General features: G+C 42.2%; 1 long non-coding RNA gene across 1 annotated transcript; it reads left to right on the forward strand.

Moving 5' to 3' along the window:
* Positions 1-6,192: 6,192 nt before the first annotated feature.
* On the forward strand, positions 6,193-19,716 carry LOC115920752. The gene is made up of 2 exons (XR_004062519.1): positions 6,193-6,485; positions 18,061-19,716. It is a non-coding gene; the product is annotated as an uncharacterized LOC115920752 (long non-coding RNA).
* The last annotated feature ends 2,998 nt before the right edge of the window (positions 19,717-22,714 follow it).

Consider the following 22,714-nt stretch of genomic DNA (forward strand, 5'->3'; position numbering starts at 1 on the left):
GATGGTCTAGGAAACCCCCAAATCCAAGATGGCGTCTAAAATGGCCGCCATAACATAAAAATGGCCATAAGTGACTTATTATCTATCCGAAAGACATAATTAGGGTGTCTATGCTATGGTTTCCGGGGTCATAGAAATCCATAAGGATAAGTTAGAATGTTAAGCAGTGGTTCAGGAAACCACAAAATCCAATATGGCGTCCAAAGGGCCACAAAACCACTCAGATTTCTCAATAGAGGGCGCCCTTAATAAAGAGGAAATGAACTTATAATGTTTCTCTCTCACCCTTATGTGTCACCGACCCCCCAGAAAAGGGGTCAATTCAACTATTGACAGGTCATTTTCAACACTGAGGGAGTGGCCATGGCCGAGGGGGGGGGGGGGGGGGGGGGGGGGGGGGGGAGTGACAAAGACAAAGTTACAACATAATAATAATATCTAGACACACATTCATAATACCTACCATACAATTAAAAATGTTTAAAACCTCGTGTTGTTCATGTCATCTTATAGCGAATACACATGCAGATCTAGCTGCATGTTCCTTTATTTTGATGAGGAATGTACTTTAGTAAGGAAAAATCATCTTCTGCTTCACTATCAGGTGACTCGTTATATGGATTGTTGTGGCATACATCAAGTTGGCAAGGTCCACAAACACACTGTTACATGGTAGTCCGTAACATGCAGGTATAGCGAGGTGTGCTACAAGCAATACAGAAGTCGCAATGAATCAACTTAGGAAGATTACTATAGGTGCAGCCTCCGTATTTGACATTAGTGGAACCAGATGATTGTCCTCTAATTTCCAGCCCCAGTCTGTGACGTCCATGTCCTCTCACTCTTCATCCATGCCATGACTTGGTAGCCCGAGAAAGGGGGGGGGGGGGGGTACTCACATATTAAGACATACATGCGTGTGCCGCTCTAATGAATCCCTAAACATGGGTCCCATTTTTATCAAAAATATCCCTAAAAATGGGTCCGTGTTTACAAAATTTTCGGGTGTTTGCATTGTGAAAATTGTGAACAATGGGCTTATCTTCGAGAAAAATGACCCCTGTAAATAGGTAGGGGTTTATAATCTAATCCCCCCCCCCCCAATCCGGGCTTGGTAGTATGTTTTGAGTGAGTGCATTTGGTGGAGACTGACGTAGGAGGGAGTTGCATTGGCAATTTTTTTGACGAACAAGTTGTATCGTAATGATGCAACTGAGTCATTACAGCGGCCACCAAACATGACAGACATTGCTTTGATACCAAGTTCCTCTAAGTAGTTACTTTGGCTGATTTAGTAGAAGGAAAGTACTAGCACAGGATTCCAAAGTGAGGTTGCATTTCACAAGCTTCTGGAAGACTGCTTTCTTTCCTTTAAGAATATCCGGGAAGTTGAATCGCAATTGGTGTAGGCATCCAGAAAAAGTAGTTGTGAGCACAGATCCCGTACCCAGGTCCAATTTCAACTGCTAACAGTTCTACACCTTCGGAGCCTTGGCTGTCGATTGTAAGAGTGGAATTATAGTTCCCTGCTATCTGTTCCAAGGATTATGCGAAGTCCAGTTCCTTTCGTCAGGGTACCGATTGATTTCAGCAAAATCATGAAGGTCTGGAAGCAACCTAATTGCAAGTCAATCCCTTTCAGTGGGCTATTCAGCTCAACAGCCTTCCAATATGCTGTTTTGATAATTTCGTTCAAAAGGAAAGCCAAAACTACGAATCTGGGAGAGATTTTGAAAGTACAAATTGTACCTGCAAACCATAATTGCTGCTTTGCTTTGCTGTTTCAACAGTTCCTGGTAGTTAAAAAAAGGGGGGAACTTGACGTAGCAGAGGTGATGAGCTTTGAGCTCGGTCCGTTCCTACCTGCACTTTTCGAGGCTAGGAATGTCATTCGGAAGGCTAAGAAGCCTCAGCTAGCTCATGTTACAACCGATCATGCAAGTAAAGTGTCGGGTGAAGCCGTGAAAGAAAACAGACCAGTATGTCCTTGATGGTGGTTTCTTGGTGCATCGGAAACCGTGGAAGACAGGAGACAGCTTTGGCAGAATAGCACGATCATATCCTGATTTCCCAACCCCCCCCCCCCACTATATGGTTCTGCAAATGTAGTTTTTGACGGCTATGGTGGAGGGCCGTCAATTAATGATAATACACACCAGCGAGGTAGGCAGAATGCCCATCCAGTTGTCAGATTCAATGTAGACACAGTATTCTCAGGCAAGAAGGATGAGTTTTTATCAAAAGACTGCAATAAGCAGGGACTCATGAATCTCATTAGTGAGGAACTGAGGAAGGGTAATTGCACCGTCAGCAATGTATCCGGGGATGCAGATGTCTTATTCTTCAGTCAGGTGGCGCTAGCTGCGCTGCTGTGGCCATCACAAGTTTACGCCATCCTTCTCTGTCAGCTGTTGCTCTCGTTGCCTCTGACAGCGTTTTCCCTGCAGATGCAGATGTACATATTGCTAAAGCTGCAGTGAATTCTTTTCGTCGTCAGTCTACTACTCTGATTTGAGAAGGCACTGACCTATTGGTGTTACGCTTGCATTACGCGGATGAAGATAGCAGAGAACTATACTTCCACTCTTATAATGGAGCAATGCAAGGCTCCGAAGGTGTATAACATTAATCACTTCGTTGAAAGTGGACCTGGGTAAAGATCTATGCTCACAACTACTTTTTCGACATGCCTACACTGGTTGCGATTCGACTTCCAGGATATTCGGAATCGGAAAGAGAGCAGTCTTCCAGAAGCTTGTGAAATACAGCCCCACATAAGAATCCAGTGCTAGTACATTCCTTCTTCCAATTAAGTCAGCCACAGGAACTAATTGAGGAACTTGGTATCAAAGCAATGTCTTTCATGTTTGGTTGCTGCTGTAGCTGAAATGACTCAGTTGCAACATTACGATACAACTTGCTTGTCAAGAAAATTGCCAGTGCGACTCCCTCCTACGTCAGCCTCCGCCAAATTCCACTCCCTCAGAACATACTACCAAGTCATGGCGTGGATGGAGAGTGAATTATAAGACATGGACGTCACATACTGGGGCTGGAAATTAGAGGACAATAATGTTGAATACGGAGGCTGTACCGAGTAATCTTCTTGATAAGTTGATTCATTGCAGCTCCTGTACTGCTTGTGGCACACCTTGCTGTACCCGCATATGTTACGGACTACCATGTAACAGTGTGTGTGTAGACCTTGCCAACTTGATGAATGCCGCAATCTATATAACGAGTCACTTGATAGTGAAGCAGAAGATGATTTTTCCTTACTAAAGTACATTCCTCATCAAAATGAAGGAACATGAAGATCTGCATGTGTATTCGCTATAGTATAAGATGACATGAACAACACGAGGTTTTAAACATTTTTAATTGTATGGTAGGTATTATAAATGTGTGTCTAGATAATAGTTGTTACTTTGTCTTTGTCACTCCCCCCTCCCTCGGTCACTCTCTCAGTGTTGACAATGACCTGTCAAAAATTGAATTGACCCTCTTGCTGGGGGGGGGGGGGGTAGTGGGGTCGATGACACCATAAGGGTGAGAGAAACATTATAAGTTCATTTCCTGTTTATAAAGTGCGCCCTCTATTGAGAAATATTAGTGGTTTTGGGGCCCTTTGGACGCCATATTGGATTTCGTGGTTCCCTGAACCACTGCTTAACGTTCTAACTTATCCTAATGGATTCTATGACCTCGAAAACCATAGCATAGACACCCCAATTATGTCTCTCGGATGGATAATAAGTGACTTAAGGCCATTTTTATGTTATGGCGGCCATTTTGGACGCCATCTTGGATTTGGGGGTTTCCTAGACCATTACAAACCATTCTTACTTGTCTCAATGGATTCTCTGACCCCCAAAACCATGGGATAGACACTAAAATTATGTCTCTAGGATGGATAATAAGTGATTTATGGCCATTTCTAGGTATCGGCGGCCATCTTGGACGCCATCTTGAAAATAACAGCTTTCTGAACCTTCGATTTTGGTCGACTTTTAGTATGTTATTCCTGAGGTCGAATACTACTAGAAACCGTTGAAAAACCTTTTGTTGCAATTTTTTGGGGGTCAAACCCTATCTTGACCTGACTAGTAAGATTAAACACAATGAGTATTCATAACTTCTCGTTGGTGTTCACAGATCTACACTGATTCTAATTTCTCCAAGGTGGCATCACAAGACCTGGACTAGCAGGTTGTCCTCTACAACACATTGCTCAAACAAGTAGTTTCTCTTTCGAAGTACAACAGGTTCAGAATTGGAATTGCTAGATGAAATTATAACCCCCCTCCCCCCATAGACCTAATCGTCAAGATGTTTGGGTGATTAATATTCTTAGGAATAGTTTTGAAGTCTACACCCCCATCAAATTTTGTTGGCTTGTGACTGGTCACTCATGACGGAACTTGAACCTGATTGGTTGAATCTTTCACTTTCTATTAGCCGGAAGGACCAGGTAACAAAACTATGTTTCTTCTTGGAAATATTTGACCGGTAGATACATACTTTTCTCCCCATTCATCCTTTCTTTCACCTTTTGCTTCCTTTTCAGAGATAATCTCAACAAGTCTTACTCAAGACTACTGTAAATTTTGACCAGAATCTTACTTTTCATTATAACTTGGAAAACTTCTACCAGAAGTTTCGTTCTTCTTTCCCGTGAAATTTATCTTTGATTTTGGAGTGTTCTATCTCAAGACAATTCTACCTACAAAGAACATAATTATGTAAGTGTACATAACATATTTATACATCATAATCATAAACCTGTATACAAACAAATTACATAATCTCTATGCGATACGAAATGTGGTTACAAAAATAAAAATGCATTTTGCATGGCATACAATAAATAGTACTCTATTCAAAATCATCTCTTGACACCCATTGTGGAATGTAATTTTTTCTTTGTAATGACGTGTGGTACTTGTGTTTTCATAGCAGGTATGGTGCCTCTGTCGATATGTCTCTCTCCGCAAGACTATGATAACGGAGTTATCATATGTGTGTTAGAGGAAAGAAGGTCGAGGAAAAATATTTACAGGAGAACTTTAAGATATCCAATGTTATGGGCCTGAAGGTGTGAGTTTGTAGGGGTTTGTTGACTCCTAGATTTAATACTACACCCCCCCCCCCCTCCAAAAAAAATACAAAAAAATAATGAAAGATAGAAATACAATGTCTGGCCTCGCTGTTTCTTTATCATAGGCGTTATCATAGCATACCACGACATTACAAAGAAAATGAATATCACACAATCATTTGCAAATATACGTAACAAACGATATAGACGTCGAAAAAAAGGATAGGTGATAATGAGTCGTGTTCACACGCTGGCAATTTGGATCGGCTTAAAGGTCGTGTTAGAGCTGGTCGGCGTAAGTATGGTATGGTCGGCGTAAAGGTCGGGGTAGTGACCGTCTGAACGATAGTCGTGTTAGTTACGCCGAACTTTACGCCGACTGATTTACACCTGGACTTTTCCACGGAGTAACCGCGATAACACGACTAGAGGGTGGCGTAAGGTGACCATGTGGACAGGCACGTAGCCAGAGTTTGATGTTTGGGGGGGGGGGGGGGGGGGGGGGCACATACATCTAATCGATTGAGTTTTAAAAAAAAAAGGGTCTTAAAAGTTCAACCGATCTTAGAATTTTTTTTTTTTTTTGGGGGGGGGGCACGTGCCCCCCCCCCCCCTTGGCTACGTGCCTGCATGTGGATGCTCTCACTTGGGACTCTGAGTATCTTTGACCTTTTGCAAGGGTTGTATGACCTAACATTTAAAACATCCGGGGTCAAACCTACAGTGTTTACCACATGCGAGTTTGCCTGTAGAGTGATTTTCATGGTTTAGGGATGTTTGTTTACAACGCGAAAATGAAAATTAGATTTCGCACGGTTTACTTCTTCTTCTTCTTCTTCTTCTTCTTCTTCAAGATAATCTGCCTTCTTCAATACTGAAGATTCTTGCAGATGCCGTATATACTTGGCCTGGTTGGGGTGTGCAGTTGGACCAATACACCGGGGTTTCCCCCTACTCTTATACGAATAGTGAATGGGTTTAGATGCGGAAGCTGGGTTGAAGTCGACTAGTGCGGATGCCACCACTTCCGGAAGTTACGCAGAGTAAGACTAGGTCAATGGAAGGTCGTGTTAACTTAACCGTGGCAAATTTATGGAATGCTTATTGCTGCAGGGGAAAACTTACGCCGACTAAATTCAATCAGTAATATTCAGCAAAAGACAAGATAAGGATTGAACTTATGAATCCTATTTTAGTTACCTATAATAGAAAAGATAGCTATTATGGCATCTCTAAAGGAATACAACCCCTCCCCTTTAGAGAATGGAAGAGTCCTGGAAGGAGAAACCAGGAAGAGAGTGCCGGTGATGGCATGTCATGTGTCAGTTCACATGCTGACACCAATTTCACCACAAGCAACTGTTTTCTTCTCTTTTTATTATTCTAGGTGAGCTAATTCCCGTTTCTATTTTATATCAGATTATTAGCTGTACATGTAATGTTATAATGATTGGTTTGTACCACTCTCTTGATACTATTATATTCCATTTTAGGAATAAATGGACTGTTAGGAATGAGATATGTACACAACGTTGTGACTGCGAATGTGTATCCAAAGAGTTGCATGAGTGTGTTTATGCCGATTCGCTTAATTGTTTAGATACATATATCGCCGGTCAGGGGCGTACGCAGGATTTTTTCAAGGGGGGGGTTTTAAAATATTTTGCTCCCGAAAATTTGAAAATCGCGCAGGCCGAAAAGTCGCTCAGTGGGGGGGGGGGGGAGGGGGGGAGGGGGGGGGGAGGGGGGGAGGGGGGGAGGGGGGGGGGGGGTAAGCGGACACTTTTTTTTTTTTTTTGGAGGTAAAAAAAAATCGCCACGACTCAGCCAGCCGAAAAGTCGCTCAGTGGGGGGGGGGGGGGGGGGGGGAGGGGGGGGGGAGGGGGGGGAGGGGGGGGGGAGGGGGGGGGGGGTAAGCGGACACTTTTTTTTTTTTTTGGAGGTAAAAAAAAATCACAACGACTCAGCCAGCCGAAAAGTCGCTCAGTGGGGGGGGGGGGGGGGGGGGGGGGGGTAAGCGGACACTTTTTTTTTTTTTTTTTGGAGGTCAAAAAAAATCGCAACGACTCAGCCAGCCGAAAAGTCGCTCAGTGGGGGGGGGGGGGGGGAGGGGGGGTGGGGGGGGGGGGAGGGGGGTAAGCGGACACATTTTTTTTTTTTTTTTTGGTCTCGAAATTTCATAATTTGACATTTTTTGTCGTTGGGGGGGGGGTAAGGTCACCTTATTTAGGTTAGCCGTGGGTATAATTTTTTTTTTTTTTTTTTTTTTTTTTTTAAATAATAAAAAAAAAAAAAAAAAAAAAAAAAACCCAAAGGGGGGGGGGGGGGGGGGGGTTACATACATAAAAATACCAAAGGGGGGGTTTGAACCCCCAAACCCCCCCCCCCCCTGCGTACGCCCTGTCGCCGGTATATTGGTATTAAACAGTTTAATGAATCGATGAGTTTTGCAGGTGCATAAGTAGGCCTATGTCCTATGTCCTATTTCAATCTATATTACTAATACCACTAATCGCCGCGGGGGGTCCAAACGGGTACAAAACGGTTCCTCAAAAACGCCTTTCCCCGACCCCGCCCGCCTCCGCCGTGGCGCGGGGAGGGCGGCACAATTCCACGAGGCCTGTCTCCCGTAACCCGCGTGCCACGTCGACCCCGCGATCGACGTCCACGCCGTTAAACGCGGTTTCGGGGCGGCCGGGGAGGACGGGCGGACGAGAGCACGGCGGGCGTCGTGGATTGCGAGGAGGCGACGAACCCGCGAGAGCGAGTCCGCAAGGCGTGCACCCGCCCTCTGTCTAATTATCAAAGAGAGACGAAGAGACACACGATGGACGGGAATCCACTCGCGTCAACGGGTGTAGCAAGTCTCATCGTAAAAGGATGCGGCGTATCCCGAGTAAGACCTCTTGCTATAGGATTCGCTTTGTAGCATGTAAGAGAAATACACATTAACAGACGACTCACCCGGGTGATGGGATGTAGCCAATATGTACGCTCAACGGGTTGAGCTGACCCGTGTTATGCGTCTTTCTATAGGATATGCTTTGTAGGCCAGGCGCCCACAGTGTACGTGTATTACACGCTCTCAGGTCACACACATGCACACACCAAAGTCGATTCGAGTCGAGACGATTGCGACAACTGACGCAAACCATGGACCTATTTTCACGTAAAATCTTTACTCTGAAAATAATTATACAAATTCTGTGATCTATTCCAACATAATCATAGTCTAAGCTTCTGTTTTATTGGTCTTTTCATGAAAACTACATCGAAATCACAACAAGAATAGCGCAAATAGATCTGTGATAGTACGCCTTCACGTGACAGTTCAGTTGCAAACTGCCTGAGTCCACAGTGTATTGCCACGGCAGCTGAGCTCTGCTGTCGGCGGTGCTGTCGGAGCTGAGTTTGTGAGCATGGAGTAGCGGTGACCGGAGTAGCCAGGTCTGTCCGTGGTGTGAGGAGAGTCTAAACAAACACTTTGAAATTGCTATCATTGCCCCGATTTCAATATAGTTTCGTGAATAGATGTATGAAACCTGGGCTTGGATTGTGATTATTCTGGCCATGTATAGTTGTATACTGAATTTCGATAATCATTTTAGTAAAGTTTTCACAAGAAAATCAGACGGTCGTCATGGTCGTTTAAAAACATGATAATACTTTTAGTGTGATACAGTTCTTGCATCAAATCAATTTTTAAAGTATGGGGGGGGGGGGTCAGGTAACTCAAAGCGATTTGAGTGCACGCGTGGTGTCCACGGGTACAAAGGGCTGAACCCCCGAAAGCTCAGGGGTTTTAGGCATTTAATTACGGTCAGATGAGCATTTTTTTAATGCCTTATTTGTGACACTGGCAGGTCGATCACTAATTGGCGTGGGGTCCATAGTAGAGTTGCGTACCAACTACGCTGAGCTGAGAATACGCTGGCCTACGTTACTATACCCTGAGGGACGCAAAAAAGTACGCAAGATGGACGCAAACAATTTAATATGTTTAACAAAATTCGCGTACTTTCGGCGTAGAAACTTGACGCAGAAAGTACGCCTTTTTTTACGTAACACTACGCTACTAAACTGAACAAACTGCATCTTTAAATGAATTAATGAAAAATTAGCCCAAGAAAAATGAGCCCCCGAAAGATAAAAAAAAGTAGCCCCCCAAAATTTTCCCAAAATTTGATATAGATCGAGTCCCCGAAAAAAAAAATCTTTCACTGGATTCTACGCTCACAGTCCCACACACAGTCGAGTCAATTTGTGCACAAACCGTCCGATTTTTCGCGTAAAATCTTTACTTTGAAAATAATTATACACATTTTGTGAACAATGCCAACATAATCATAATCCAAGCCTCTGCATATGTAGTCTTTTCATGAAACTACATTGAAATCACAACAATAATAATGCAAATAAATAGTAATTATCGAGATCCTATCTGACATAGTTTGTTTTACGATGCGCCATTCATGGTCAAACAGCATATATTATAAAAATTCTCTATATAAAGATAAACTAAATTTTTTTGGGATAGCACATAGGCCTCTATCTATCTATCTATTTGGCCCCCTCCCCTAGAATCCCGTGGATTTTCCACGGGTCCTGCTAGTCTATATTACTAATACGCAAAATCGCCGCGGGGGGTCCAAACGGGTACAAAACGGTTCCTCAAAAACGTCTTTCCCCGACCCCGCCCGCCTCCGCCGTGGCGCGGGGAGGGCGGCACAATTCCACGAGGTCTGTCTCCCGTAACCCGCGTGCCACGTCGACCCCGCGATCGACGTCCATGCCGTTAAACGCGGTTTCGGGGTGCCGGGGAGGACGGGCGGACGAGAGCACGGCGGGCATCGTGGATTGCGAGGAGGCGACGAACCCGCGAGAGCGAGTCGGCAAGGCGTGCACCCGCCCTCTGTCTAATTATCAAAGAGAGACGAAGAGACACACGATGGACGAGAATCCACTCGCGTCAACGGGTGTAGCAAGTCTCATTGAAAAAGCTGCGGCGTATCCCGAGTAAGACCTCTTGCTATAGGGTTCGCTTTGTAGCATGTAAGAGAAATACACATCAACAGACGACTCACCCGGGTGATGGGATGTAGCCAATATGTATCCTCAACGGGTTGAGCTTACCCGTGCTATGCGTCTTTCTATAGGATATGCTTTGTAGGCTAGGCGGACCTGCTGTGTGTACGAACGCACGTGTATAATGTTTGCGATGATTCTACGCTCACCGTCACACGCACAGCTCAGTCGGTTCGACTCTGATTCTATGATGATTGCCGTGATTTGTATATAGTTTACGTGAATAGAGGTATGCAAGCAGGGTTACTTTGGTATTAATCTGTCCATGTTTACTGAATTTTGAAAATCATTCTTCAAAGTAAAGGTTTCACAAGAAATTCATCGTATCGTAACTGACAGTTCAGTTGCAAGCTAGCTGCCGTGAGGCACGGGCAGTGCAGTGCGCCACTGCTGCCGAGCACTGTCGGAACTGTGACTGTGTGTGAGGTGAGGTGAGGTGAGCTGAGCTGAGCTATAGAGTAGACTCGACAACATTTTGAAATTGCTCTTATTGCCCTATTTCAATATAGTTTCGTGACTATAGAGGTATGAAACCTGAGCTTAGATTGTGATTATTCTGTCCATGTATAGTTGTATGCTGAATTTCGATAATCATTTTTCAAAGTAAAGTTTCCACAGTGTATTGCCACCGCAGCTGAGCGCTGCTGTCGGAGCTGAGTGTGTGAGCATGGAGTAGCCTACTCCATGCGGTGACCTGAGTAGCCAGGCCTGTCCGTGGTGTGAGGAGAGTCTAAACAACACTTTGAAATTGCTATTATTGCCCCGATTTCAATATAGTTTCGTGAATAGATGTATGAAACCTGGGCTTAGATTGTGATTATTCTGGCCATGTATAGTTGTATACTGAATTTCGATAATCATTTTTCAAAGTAAAGTTTTCACAAGCAAAGTAAAGTTTTCACAAGAAAATCAGACGGTCGTCATGGTCGTTTAAAAACATGATAATACTTTTAGTATGATACAGTTCTTGCATCAAATCAATTTTTAAAGTATGGGGGGGGGGGGTCAGGTAACTCAAAGCGATTTGAGTGCAGGCGTGGTGTCCACGGGTACAAAGGGCTGAACCCCCGAAAGCTCGGGGGTTTTGGGCATTTAATTACGGTCAGATGAGCATATTTTTAATACCTTATTTGTGACACTGGCAGGTCGATCACTAATTGGCGTAGGGTCCATAGTAGAGTTGCGTACCAACTACGCTGAGCTGAGAGTACGCTGGCCTACGTTACCATACCCTGAGGAACGCAAAAAAGTACGCAAGATGGACGCAAACAATTTAATATGTTTAACAAAATTCGCGTACTTTCGGCGTAGAAACTTGACGCAGAAAGTACGCCTTTTTTTACGTAACACTACGCTACTAAACTAAACAAACTGCATCTTTAAATGAATTAATGAAAAATTAGCCCAAGAAAAATGAGCCCCCGAAAGATAAAAAAGTAGCCCCCCCAAATTTTTCCAAAATTTGATATAGATCGAGTCCCCGAAAAAAAAATCTTTCACTGGATTCTACGCTCACAGTCCCACACACAGTCGAGTCAATTTGTGCACAAACCGTCCGATTTTTCGCGTAAAATCTTTACTTTGAAAATAATTGTACACATTTTGTGAACAATGCCAACATAATCATAATCCAAGCCTCTGCATATGTAGTCTTTTCATGAAACTACATTGAAATCACAACAATAATGCAAATAAATCGTTATTATCGAGATCCTATCTGACATAGTTTGTTTTACGATGCGCCATTTATGGTCAAACAGCATATATTATAAAAATTCTCTATATAAAGATAATCTATTTTTTTTTTGGATAGCACATAGGCCTCTATCTATCTATCTATTTGGCCCCCTCCCCTAGAATCCCGTGGATTTTCCACGGGTCCTGCTAGTGTTCTACTATTATACTTAAGAAGGTATAACATCGGTAGAAGAATACGATTATGTTTATGATATGAATAAACGCCTCATGAAAAAGTACATGGGCGTAAATCTGCAATTGATACCTATTATTTAGGGGGGGGGATGAATGAATAGATCATCCCCCCTGAACAATAGGTATTATGTAAGGATTTACGCCCATGAATAGTAGTGTGTGTTGATACCCATTTCACAACTAGGGTGTGTGAACAAGCCTGTAGCTACTTGCATGGACTTACTGTACCGAAGTGTAAACACGGTAGTTGTTTATAAATGTGAACAGGACCTTTATTCAAAGAGAGAGACTATGTGGCCCCTCTGACTGATTATAAGCTATACTAGCAGGACCCGCGGAAATCCGCGGGATTCTAAATAGATATATAGAGACCATGGGCGTCAATCCTTACGTAATACCTATTGTTCAGGGGGGGGGGGGGGTGATCTATTCATTCATCCCCCTGAACAATAGGTATTACGTAAGGATTGACGCCCATGAGAGAGAGACTCTCTAAATTAAAACCACCAAGAACTTTATTTGCCATTTATCAAAAAAAAACAAAAACGATCCAACTCTACCGGTAGTTATTCTTTAAGCCTCTTTCACACTGGAACTGCGTAGAGTTGCGTAGTGTGGCGTACCGACTACGCAGAAATTAGGCTGCGTATTAATGGAAAAAATGTTGCTTCACTGTAGTCCCTGCGTAGGTTATGCATAGGCTAGTGTACATGTTTGCTTATGGTTGCTTACGGTTGCTTACTGTGTGGAAAGCTTTTACTACTTTGTCGATCTGGCGTAGGGTAGCGTACTGTTGCGTAGGCATGGCGTACAGTAGCGTAGAGTTGCGTGAAAAGGCGTACTTTCTGCGTCAAGTTTCTACGCCGAAAGTACGGAAAAAAATTAAACATGTTGAATTGTTTGCGTCTATCAGCATGTAGTAACGTAGGCCAGCGTAGTTGATACGCAACACTACGCAAATCTACGTATGGACCCCACGCCAATTAGTGACTTGCCAGTGTCACAAATAAAGTATTAAAAATATGCTCGTCTGACCCTAATTAAATGCCTAAAACCCGTGAGCTTTCGGGGGTTTATGGCCCCTTGAAACCCGTGGACCCCACGCCTATAAACACTCAACTCGCTGCGATCTAACTGATCCCCCCCCCCCCCCACTTTGAAAAACGTTTCTTGGAGTCTGCATGTAACATGTAAGAATGGTGCATGGTGATGCAGATTTTTTTTCCAGCACCCCCCCCCCCAACGATTTTACTCATTACGCAACTGTCTGTTTTGCAACGCGTGAAGTCACATACTTCTGTCTGGTTGATATTGAACTATAAATATGTAAATGTTCAATTCATAACCTTGTTTAAATTTTCTTGTAATTTACTGTACATAATATAACCCAGATAGCAAAATGTTGTGGGGCCCATCTGGGTTTTATCTGGTTACAACTGGGCTGGCCCACTTGGCCCAGATGGGCCAGCCCATCTATGGCCCACTTGGCCCATTTGGCACAAATGGGTCCCAGATAGGCCCAGCAATCTGCACCCGGGTTATAGAAGGGCCCCAGATGGGCGGCCCACATTGGACCCACTTGGCCGAGATGGGCCCACGTGAAACCCAGATGGGCCCGACAATCGGTCCATCAATATACACAAGGGTTACCTATTGGGCACCAGATGGGCCAAATGTGGGTTTTATATGGGATACCACATTCTATATATGGGTCAAGTAGGTTCTATATGGGCCCCATATGGGCTATAAGCGGGTTTTTATATGGGATCCATATGGGCCAAGTGGGTTTGATCTGGTCCCATATGGGCCAATGTGGTTTTAAATGGGCTTCATATTGTTTAAATGGGCTCCTATTTTTCCCAGTTGAATTCATTTATCCCATTTTTCAATTTCCAGGGTTACCAGTTGGGTTTAACTGGACCAGTCGTACCATTTGACACAACTTTCAACCAATTGAAAGCTCCAAATAGCAGACTTAATTAGTAGGTTATGTAGCACTTGTACTAATTAATTTGGTCAATGGCAACAACACATCGTCTAAAATTTCCAATGTACAGGCATTGGTGTTAAGAAGACTTGGTTAATTTGCTGTGATGAGACATTTCCATATACTTGTATTTTATTGAATCTGTTTTAGATCTTGGTTAGTGTTTTTCCTAATTCATGTTTAATTAAATGTAATTTATACAAAGTAGTGAAATTTCCTAATTGGCAATTTACATTTTGTAGTATTTTCGAAATGAATTGCAAATAACTAAATCATCAGTAATTAGGAAATATCCTGTAAATTTAGATAAATTGTAAAAAAAAACATAGATGTGCACGCACCCCATACTCATTATGCAAATGATGGGATATATTTGTGGGTTTTGGGTGGGAAGGCCCATCTGGTATACATCTGGTTTTTAGCTGGGCCCGGCCGATGCTCGATGTGTAACTTTCACCACCAAAAGACCGACATGGAGCCCATATGGGGCCTATATGTGTTGGTACTTGTGGGTTCTGGATGGGAAGGCCCATCTGGTATACATCTGGTTTTTATATGGGCCACGTGGGCTCCGTATACTTGTGGGTTCTTGGTGGGAAGGCCCATCTGGTATACATCTGGTTTTCAGCTGGGTGAAGACAATCTTCGACGTGCGATTATCACCACCAAAAACCCACATGGGGCCTATATGGGACCTATATGTGTTGGTACTTGTGGGTTCTGGATGGGAAGGCCCATCTGGTATACATCTGGTTTTTATATGGGCCACGTGGGTTCCGTATACCTGTGGCTTCTTGGTGGGAAGGCCCATCTGGTATACATCTGGTTTTTAGCTGGGCCCAGCCGATGTTCGACGTGCGATTATCACCAACAAAAACCCACATGGGGCCCACATGGGGCCCATATGTGTGGGTTCTGGGTGGGAAGGCCCATCTGGTATACATCTGGTTTTTGTATGGGCCACGTGGGTTTTAGTCAGCCCATACAAAACCCAGATGGGCCCCAGATATTTTGCTATCTGGGAAGACAATATTAGTCTCCGATGGCTGAGTAGACGTAAAGTCGTATAGTTTTATAGCTGTATAGGTGTACAAAATTATGGCACTTCGGCCTACACGCTGTTGTGTTTACGGGTTCTTCGATTGATGGATAGACGTATGTGTAATTGTATAGTTGTACGAATATTGGCCTGCTTGGCCCCCATACTCTTCGACTCTACCTCACTCAGCCAAAGTAGGCGTGGCGAGTTCGTGACGTCATTACTCATGTTTATTCATGAGGCCGCTAGCCTAGCGTTACTTCGCACCTTCGTACGCTACCGCAAAAGTCCCGGCACGGCCGACACAGCGCAACAGCACTGTGTGTACTGTATGTATGTTTATGTAGACTGAAGGCAGCTTGCGACTGAACTGGGCTTAACTGCAATGATTTTCTTATGAAAACTTTCCTTTAGAAAATGATAATCAAAATTCAGTAAGCATGGCCGTAATAATCACAAAATAAGCTTTGATTTCATACCTCCATTCACGAAAACTATATAAAAATCGCGGCAATAATGATGGAAATAGGTCTCTAAGTTTGGACGTGGACGGGAAGCCCCGTGTATCTCTGTGGCTTGTGCAGTTACTACAAAGGATATCCTATAGAAAGATGCTTTACTCGGGTAATCCCGACCCTGTGCATCGTGCATTTAACACGCAACTTAATGTGAGTGGATAGTCATCGGTCGTGTGTCTAAATGTTGAATATCCATGAGGTATCTCTGTCGTCACGCATATCCTGCATTATGCATGTCGCGTCTGTTTTCGCCCTGGACGTCGACACGGAGGAGGACCTCGGGCGGAGTATAGCCAATTCCACAGAGTAGACTCTCCCGCGGACGATGGCACCGGGCACGGGTATCCCGAGGGGAGGGTTCAGGAGGAGATAGCCGCACCAACTTCGGTCGGCAATCTCATTAAAAAACAATAGAATACAAAGGCTCGCCGAGACGTCGCGCCCCCCGCGGAGCCTTAGCGTATTACTTATATAGATATAAACGATGTAGTCAAGCAAGGAAGAGGATTTGATTTCGAGGAATGGATTTTCATATGAGTTGAGTTGAGTTGAGTTCATTTTTTATTATCCAAAAGTTCAAACACAGTAATATAACAATAATAACATTACTAAATGTATGTTTAACAAAATATATCTCAAATGAATGATAGGGACCAGAAAGTAGCATAAAATGATAATCATGTCTGGTACCTTTAAAGTACAGTACCTTAACATTTAACAATTTGTGTATGTATATATATATATATATATATACACTGTTGGTCATAATGGTGGAATAATTATTTTTACCCCAGTTTAGGGAAGGATTTTTAAAAATTATTTAGTTCTAATAGATCTAGATAATGGCATACATTCTCAGATTCTATTGAATATTAATTTGCGAGTGTTTGTTTTGCGTGACTGCTAAATCATATGTGTGCTACTATGCTAATCAGCTAGGGAACTTACGTCCTTAAATCATAATTGACAGTAATGAGGATTAATGCCTCACAAAAGGGCACTAATATAGCTGATCGACACGATTTTTATCCTGGGGCCTCACAGTATTACGAGGCCATTGTTTAGCCCCTGAATCATGACTGTACGCAGTGTTTGCTAGGGTACGCGGCCCCTTCCACAAATCCCCCAAAACGAAGAAAATGCAATAAATTTTCAAAAATTCATTGCATTTTCCCCCGGCCCCAACAGGAAAAATTCTTCTGTGTGGCCATGCCTTGAACCATAATGCATGACCCTGCAGAAGAATTTTTCCTGTTGGGGGCCGGGGGAAAATGCAATGAATTTTTGAAAAATTATTGCATTTTTTTCGTTTTGGGGGATTTGTGGAAGGGGCCGCGTACCCTAGCAAACACTGCGTACAGTCATGATTCAGGGGCTAAGCAATGGCCTCGTTACTGTGAGGCCCCAGGATAAAAATCGTGTCGATTAGCTATATACTAGTGCCCTTTTGTGAGGCATTAATCCTCATTACTGTCAATTATGACTTAAGGACGTAGGTCCCTTAGCTGATTAGCATAGTAGCACACATATGATTAAGCAGTCACGCAAAACAAACACTCGCAAATTAGTATTCAATAAAATCTGAGAATGTATGCCATTATCTAGATCTATTAGAAATAAATAATTTTTACAAATCCTTCCCTAAACTGGGGTAAAAATAAATATTCCACCATTATGACCAACAGTGTATATATGAATACCACAGGTACAACTTCAGCTAAATACTATTCTATGTATCTAACATAATACATGTTTGCGGCACTATCCGAGATGCTACAGACTTCTAACAAATTGCTCTAGATAGTCCGAGAGATGCTCTTTCGTCTGACAATGCATGCATATCGTTCTAATATGATTGAAGTTCTAGTTGATACTCCGGAAGTTCTGATCAGGTAGTCTGCTGGATTTTATTCATTCATTCCAGGTTTATACAAAGTTAATGTGCAGTTGTATGGCATCATGCAGTCCTTCGCGTATAGTCTCCCTCTTTGGATTCTGGCTTACATTCGCTTCGCTTGCTCGCAAATAAAATAATGTTAATAAATATTGGACCATGTAAAGCGAGAAACAAACAACGAAATCGTCACTGATAATCTAATCACAATGTGGGGTTATGAGAGCCTACCAATGTCTAAAAATTGTATATTTTCGCTGTGATGTTTCCCTTTGTAACGATTTCCCCTTTTTTCTTTCTAGAAATTGCCTTTCGTTGTTGCCCCTCCCCCTCCACTTTGAAAGACGCCTCTCCGCCCCTGCAGGTATACAATGCCGGTGCTCCCATGGAACGTGTAGCAATGGGTGCGATGGGGCCATGTCCTTGATGTCCTGAGCGATGTGACATCTGACTATTTCCACACATGGATAATGTTCTCTATTATTTCTTCCTTTTCTCCCTATATAGAATATCTTGCTCGTGCATAGACCATGCCTAAAGCGAGTAAGAAAAGCGATATCTGGATGAGATGTCCGCAATGTGTTCGACAATTCAATGCAGTGGAGGACCTGCAAGACCACGTTCAAAATTCACATCCCCCTCAGAAAGAGTGGGCTTGCCCCAAATGCAACTATACCGCCGATCGCCAAAGTCACGTCACAAAACATGACCGTAGAGTACATAAGGAGAGACAGATTCCTAGTAGTAAATCAACTTCAGAGATGACAACTCCCATTCGTCCAGCAGTACAACGCACAAATACTCCAGTGCCTGGAAATGCAGAAAAGGAGAAAGGGCAACAGGAAGCTCGGTCGGAGACACCCTTGTCCACAAGTACGCATTCACGTCCTGTGCTGTCGACTGGCACCGCTGAGGATTTCACCGGTCCTACCGCTCGTTCAGTGATAGCGAATGCGAAAGAGGAGGTTGCACAGAGGTTGAAATTAACCAGACGTTCTGAGAAAAGAAAGGGTCAACCCTACCGTCGTGTGATTGAAACAGTTGTCTTCCCTGATGGCAGGGTGTACACAACTGAGACCAAGGAGTTGATATAATGCAGGACTTAATTTGTACAGCTAGTTTTGTGAATTCGATTTTTTGTATTGTTGTTTTTAAAGGTCTGCACGGTACCGTAGCTTGTAGTTGATATTTCACCATGTTCTTTCCCCTGAAAGCAGGCGTTGTACATAGTGTGATCAGGCCCAAAAGATTCGATTGTTTTGTTGATAAATAATGCCCCCTCCCCCCGATGTTATAGAAGACCACAGAGAGCACTTTCTTTCAGCAGGGAAATAATATTTTACTTTTGCGGGTTTTACTCCAGCTAGGGAGTTTATTTTGGAGTTAAAAGAGAACCTAGAATAGGGGATTAATGCTTTCACCATTAGTAGGTCCATGCTTTCACTATGCTTCCTGTAATTTTAATGCAGTTATTTATAGTTGTTTATTAAATCTTAAGTCTATTTTCAGACGATTCAAACAATCATTACATATATTTATTTGTCCTTGTGGGTTTTTGAGAGAACATAAAACTGCTATAGTTCAATATTTGCATAGAGTTTTATCTTGACTTAAGTATTATGTTTTGCGGATGCACAAGTAATTTGGAATTGCTTGGTTATTGAACGTAAAGGTTATACATATAGTAGGATTTATTCTATGCTTAACCTTTAGATGAAAAGATAAATAAGTGCATCACTTATTTACCAGAATTGCAACGCATTTTTTCAAAAATGGGATAGTTACTTGAATTTGTTGGAACTGCAATTGAACCATTTATATTACCAGTGATATACTTAGTTATTATGTGAGTTGTATTGTCTAAACCAGGAAAAGTTTAGTTAGAATGAACTAAAATCGTATTTCATTTTATTATATAGACATTGTTTTAAGCTGTTTATAAACTTAGAGTTTAGATTAGGTTTTATTATTAGAGAAGATCTAGCGCATGCAGATTGATATGTTATGGCTTTATCGTTCTATTAAACCGAAGCATGAAAATGTGTTCGTGGTCGTCATTTCTATATATTGATTACTTTAGTTATGATTATTCTTTCTTATTGAGATGATATTAAGATCGAGCAATAGAAGTCATTCTACATGTTGACACCAATTTCACCACAAGCAACTGTTTTTGTCTCTTCATTTTTATTATTCTAGCTCCCCTGTACCCTGATAGGGGCGTTACAATAAGTAAGATCGAGAAATCATATTTAAACAAAAATGTTGCTAGAATTCGATGTTTTATTGCATGTGCTGAGAAATGTTAACCTTGTAAATACTTTAATATTAATGCGATCGAGGATATTTCAATCTTAGCAGGGGGCAGTGTAGCACCTCAACATTTTGGCCGTGGAGCAGGGGCGGCGGAGCGTCTTTCAAAGTGGGCGGGGGGGGCACCAAGGAAAAAAGGCACTTTCTGGAAAAGAAGGAGCACCTACAAAGGGATACCTCAGAACGAAAATATATAATTTGTATACATTGGTTATTTGGTAGTCCCTCATACCCCTACATTGGGATTAGATTATCAGGAATGAATTCATTGTTTGTTTCTCTCATTACATATGGTTTAAGATACTGTTTTTATCGGTTAGGTGCCATGGTCTCAATGTTTTATCTGCGAGGGAACGAAAACAATTAAGATTTGTAAGGTCGTAGTGCAAGAAAATACATCTTATAAGGAGGAAAATACAATCCTAATCATGAAAGACCGAAAAGATCTTTGATAAGAAATAAATTTATTAACATAAAATGCTACCGAGCTTTGGTTGTTAGTTGCGTTAAATAAGGAGCACATTTTGTGGTGAAAGAAATAGGAGCACATATCCAAAGTTAAAAGGACGCTTATTAAAAAAAAGAAAAGGAGCACGTGTTAAAGTAAAAACCGGAATTATCAGAGATGAAAATGAAGCACTACTCGCACCTGATAAGGGGCACTCACCAGAGATGAAAAAGGGGCACTTGTAAAAACGGAAAAGAGGCACTTATTACAAAGGAAAAGAGGAGGAAAATTGCCATTAATAAGAAAGGATAGGGGCACGTGTCAAAATAAAAAGGGGCAACTATCAGAGATGAAAGGGGGCATAAGTCCAAGGTTAAAGGGGGCACCTCGCAGAATTTAATACGGTCACTCGCCGGAGATGACAAGAGGCACTTAAAATGTCAAAATAGAAGGTACACCTCTCAGAGTTGACAAGAGACAATTATTAGAGGTGAAGAGGCATTCACCAGAGGTGATAAAGGGATTTTCTTGTAACTGAAAAATCGCACTCACCTGAAATGAATACAGGCACTTGTGAGATTGTAAAGGAGCACTTTTTATAAAGGAAATGGGCACTTGTCAAAAGAAAAGGGGTACCTATGATATTTTAATAGAGGCAACAGAGATGCGTGAGAAGGGGCATTTATGAGATACGGAAGTGAGCAAGTGGCTCTTAATAACAAGAAAAAGAAAAGGGGTATTTATCAGAAGAAAAAAGTGGCACTTATTAGAAAGACAAGGGTGCACGTTCCAACATTAAAGAAGGCACTTATGAGAGGTAAAAGGGGGCACTCATCAAAGATGAAAAGGTGAACTTATCAGAAGGGGGAGGGGCACTTATTACAAAAGAAAAGGGCACTTGTAAAAGTAAAATGGGCTCCTCACTTATTTGAATAAGGGCACTTATCAGAGGGGGTAAGAGGCGCTTATACGAATGTGTAACGGGCACCTTAGGCGTACTTGAAAATGTGGGGGGGAGGGGACAAATTCCATCTCCACGGCTCAGCCACTTTTGTCGAGGAGCTAGGGCGTAAATCGGGGCAGTAAATTAACCAAGCTTAATCGGTAATTAGAATTTGATTATTGACAATAAGCGAGTTCGTAATTAGGATTTGCGCATGTGCAGATAAAGGTCATTCGTTCCCAAGTTGTAAAACTAGTTAGACGAATACTCGTATCATGCTCATCGAAGTTATGTAACTAGTATTCATTTATGTACCGACATTACATTTATCTGATACACAGCTGGAAGTATTCTTCTCAAGAGGGCAAACAAAAGGAATTCATGAAGCACCTCCATCACTTCGACAGTGATTATTCTAAACTGCACAAGTGGGACGTATCCATAGTGTAAAAGATCTGTGGATATTTGGGGGTCATGCGTTCCGAAGCTATTCACGAACTGGCTTATTACGTTGAGCCATAATGCATGGTCGTTCAGAGGATTTTTTTATGTTGGGGACCGGGTAAAATTCAATGAATTATTGAAAATTCATTGCTGTAACAGTCGGCACTCCATAGTTTGGGGGCGCTAGCACTTCATAAAACCAAAACAAACTGTGCACATAAATGTTCGATGATTCACGAACAATGCTCGACAAGGAAGCCATCAAACCTTGAGCTTTTCATCAGTTTAACGATGTGAGTAGAATTGAGAGTATGAAGAATCTTGAATTAATGGTTTTCTGATCAGACTAAACTCATTGGAGGTTGATATTATAACGTATTTATATGCTAAATGTTGTCTTTAATTGTTGAACTTTGATTGTTGAACTTTGATTGTTAACGAACACGTGTATGTGTGTATGATTGTGTGTGTTCTTATATATACGCATAACACATTCAGAGCGCATCGTTGAATACGATTATAGAGTATTGTACATGCACTTTACGTGCTACTCAAAATCATCCATCTTCTCTGTGATGAGTTATGTAATTTAAGCTGTATAATACTAATGATAAATGTATCTTGCTAGATGTTGAGACATAAACATAGACATGTATAATTCCCTTCAATTTGCAGATGGGAACAGTATAAGGCTGTAACTGTAACAAGATGTGCATCAAGTTGAAAGTAAATCGGTCTGTCTTTGATGTCAGCACTCAGCAGGCACAGTGGTAAGCTTACATATAAGTGCCTCACTGTAATATGTTTATCCCATTATGATGTGTGGTTCATATTTTGAGCTGTGTTAAATTAATCTTATTGTAAACCACAAACTTGCTATTCTTGGTGTAATTGGCATTCTGGTGAAGTCACTTAATAACAGTATTATTTATACAATGTGCATGAAAGTTATTCCAAAGAAACAATACCTCAAGTACAGATACATAAATGGAAGTTTAGACATTGTTCATGTT

Source organism: Strongylocentrotus purpuratus, unplaced genomic scaffold (genome assembly GCF_000002235.5).
Source record: "Strongylocentrotus purpuratus isolate Spur 01 unplaced genomic scaffold, Spur_5.0 spur5_scaffold_9, whole genome shotgun sequence".
NCBI lineage: Eukaryota > Metazoa > Echinodermata > Echinoidea > Camarodonta > Strongylocentrotidae > Strongylocentrotus > Strongylocentrotus purpuratus.